Here is a 3,841-nt window from a genome sequence, read left to right on the forward strand (position 1 = left end):
GGAGTTCAAAGAGCTGCTGCTGGTTTGCCTCTAATCTTCTGTTTTTCTTTTGGAATATGCAATCAAAAAACTGGAAGCATTTTTCCTGGCTTAGGGTCCTTAGCATGATCATGCTGTCCATCTTGCTGAATGTTTCTGTGGTATTTTACTGCACTAATGGATGCTCATTATTGTAGCCCTATAGTACATTATTGTAGCTCTTTGGTCACAGCCTGTGGTGCTTTATTTTTCTGAGCTCCATAGAGGATCACCGAATCACAGAATATTTTAAGCTGAAAGGATGGTCCCTTGCTGTGGCACAGACTTGTAGCTCTGGGACTTCGTCTGGCAATTGACGTGGCAAATTTCTGAGTTCTTGACCTAAAGTCAATCAAGAGGGAAGGAGAACTTCTCTGAATGGGTGAATGGCATTGGAATCCCATTTAAAGACTGAGTGCAAGATCTCTGGTGTCTCAAAGCAGTGGTAACTCTGTGGATTACATCGGCTCCTTGCCCTAGTTTGTATAAGCAGTTAGCTAATTTCAGCTCCCAGTTCTGGCAAATCTGTGGAAAATAACACTATGAATAAACGTGTTTATTTATTTTAAAATAAAGTCTTCTCAAACTCTTAGAGAGGTGCATTTAGGATTAGCTGCTACACAGAGGGATTGGAAGAGGACCCATCTGCTTTCAGCCAAAACCAGTTGCTCTTTATCAGCCAGTTTCCTGATCCCACCTCAGTTCCCTCTCTGCTCCTCCCCATGGTGCTTGCCTACCCCAACAGCACAGCTCACTGCAGAGCCATTTTTTGGGTGAAACACACTCCTCTCTGCATTCCCCAGATCTGGGGGGAGTCTGTCCCCCAGACATGGGGGGGACATGCCGGTGGCTCCAGCCAGCTGCATGGCACAGCCACCCCAGCCGTGCTGCTGGCACACAGCCCTGCCCACCCATGCCCATGCCCATGCCCATGCCCGCAGCAGCTGCCTCACCCTTATCCCCACTAACAGGCACAGCAGGAGCTGCATGGGGTGGTACAGCCTCGGACGTTTGATCGTGTGAGGGCTCATGAACTCTCCTGAAAAACGTGGAATCAGGACACGTTCCCCACCCCCCAAAGCTGCTGTCCTGTGGCATTTGTTCTATAAACACAGATAAAAATCTTGTTCTTGCTTTTCAAATTTATATTTACAAAGGGTGGAAAAAGAGGGATAATGACAGTTTAATTAATGTACGCCATTAATCCTGGAGATAATCAAAAGCCTGATAAGTCTCTAATCTTGTAAAAAAGAATTAGAAAGCACTGAAACATCTTTTACGATCTGTAAACCTTTTAATGAGATGCTGCGTGCTTGGAGGAGGAGCCATGGAAAGGAGCAGTGCCAGAGGACATATTCTCAGCAGATTTCATCACTGGACTTCTTGGGTGATATTATTTTTGGCAAAACTGGAGTCCAAAGTCATCAATGTTGTTTTTAAAATTTGTCCTCCTATCAATGTATAAAGCTATTCTAAGAATTTGTGGATATAAATCAGGAGAGCTTTCGCATGTCTACCCTTTTCTTGTAAGTATCATATTTTTAAAACACTGCTTCAGCTTTTACTAATTACTTCCTAGTTATTCCTGCAGGTGTGAAAGTCATGCCAGTATACAATATCTATTATTCAAGCAGAAAAAAAAAAAGAATTAATAGAAGGCAATATTTCCAAGGTGTTAAAAAAGTAATAATGTGCCCAACTTCAGAGAATTTTTTTTAAAATCTGTGAAAAATTCTTGTTTCAATGCTGTCCATAGCTTTGCACTTTTATATGTAAAGTGCAGTTTATGTTGTCATTTATTACCAGTAAGTGTCAATGAAACAACTTTGGAGCATGCAGTGACTAACAGACATTGTCCAGATTTTGAGGAGCTCAGAAAGAAGTGCTCATCCTTGAACTTGGAGCAAAAGTGTAACGTACAAGGGCAAAATGTCCTAATGTCTGCCACTCCTGCAGGGACCTGGGAACCAGCTGGAGCTGGTGGGAAGCGTGGTGGGAAGGAATAATAATAAGTATTGCTTCTCTTCCTCTCCAGAGACCCAAAGAAAACTGAATTTGTCCTCTGGAATGGAGGCCAGGGGCAGCAGTCTGCTGCAGGGGGAGAGTTAAGGCTGGGTGAGAACTTTTGTCTGGCTCCCAAAAAAGACTGAACCAATCAAGAAGCCAGAGTAAGACTGGGTTAAATAAACCCTGGAGGGTTGGAGGAGAAGTTGTGGCAGGCAGGCAGAAGGAGGGTGAAAAAAATGAGAATATTTGTGTCAGGGTTGGAAATGACAGGGTTTTTTTTTTTTCTTAATTTAAGTTTGAACTGTACGAACAACGCTGAGAAGCAGTGGTTGCCCAGGCACAGGTCAGCCAGCAGCTGAACTGCTTGGATATGCCCCTGCAAGCATGAACATCCCAAATCCCTTGAGCACAAGGCGCTTTTGGCAAGTGGGCTGGGGAAGGGGGCAGAGGTGGGGTGAGGCAGTCAGGGTGCTGCAGGCCCTGCCTGTGCCCTGGGGCAGGCAGAGGTGTGGGCTGTCAAGGGGCCATTGCAGCAGCAAGTGCGCTCAGCCCTAGGGATGTCACCCCAGGGCAGATGCCAGAGAAGGAACACCCCAAGGGGGTTTCCTTCAGACTCTCCTACCACATGTGAACAACGTTTAGTAAATACCTGCAGGAGGGCTGATTCCCAATGCACTGAGACTGGAAGTCTTCAAGACTGAAAATGTGTTTAAGACCCTGAGGAACTTTTTTGCTGGTCTGAGGAGCTCTGCTTTCCACCAGTCTGTGGGCAAGCAGGAGAGGGTGCACTGAGTTACCCCACAAGACACAAGAAACAGAGGAGCTGTTAGGCTGGGGACAGGGACAAGGTCCTGCCGCCAAACCAGTCCTGAATGTAGGTAAATGAGGAAAAGAAATTTTTTGACCCTTTTCCAGAAAAGAAATTGTTCAAAATAGGAGATGCACTTGAGTAAACGTAGCAAACACAAAGAGAGGTCAGGGAGATAGAGCAAAGGGGAACTTCTGCACATTTTCCCCATCTTCAGATAAAGCCGTGTTGGTATACACAAGTACAACGGCTGCTGATCTTTGGCTCCTTTATTTATAAAACAATATACTAATCTTAATCCCTGGACACACTGACGTAACTGAATGTCATACTTTCCAAATATAATGGATTACATTCCCACCATAAAATAAATACATTCCAGCAGTGAGCCCCCCAGCAAATAACAGAGCTCCAACAGCTGGGGAGGCTGGGGCAAGAGGTACAACAATTGGGTTGTGTTGCTGAAGCCCAAAAGCAAAGTTTTTGCTGGCAGCATTCTAGGAAAACCTATTATAAATGCAATGCTACCAAAAAAGTGCTCTTTTCTTTCTAGTTCTGTGCTGTATGCAAAAGCCATTAAAAAAATCCTGGGTAAACAAATATGCTCTTTTCCATACGACCTTTACTTTAATGTTTTCAAAAGTATATTGTCTTTCAGTTTAACACAATATTTGCCAGCTTTTATTTATAGCTTAAAAGAAAAGCCTTCCTCAAACTGTCACCAAAAATGCCCTTCTATAGGCATGCTGTCAGGAGAAAGGCTTTTTTCTCTGAGTGTAACCCTGGGTTCAAATAAATTTCACTGTAACTGGGAGAGACGTGGCTCCAGCAATCATTGCATCTGGAATCAGCTGGACACATATCACTCTGGCCTAAGAGCCATTTTTAATCTGTATTAGGTGAAAGTAAGGGTTAAATACAATAGAGAACCGAGCAGCAATGATTTGCTCTCATGCACTCTCTCATTTTTTATTTATTTTATAAAATAAGCAGGGACTAAAATATTTA

Source organism: Motacilla alba, chromosome 2 (assembly GCF_015832195.1).
Source record: "Motacilla alba alba isolate MOTALB_02 chromosome 2, Motacilla_alba_V1.0_pri, whole genome shotgun sequence".
Lineage (NCBI taxonomy): Eukaryota > Metazoa > Chordata > Aves > Passeriformes > Motacillidae > Motacilla > Motacilla alba.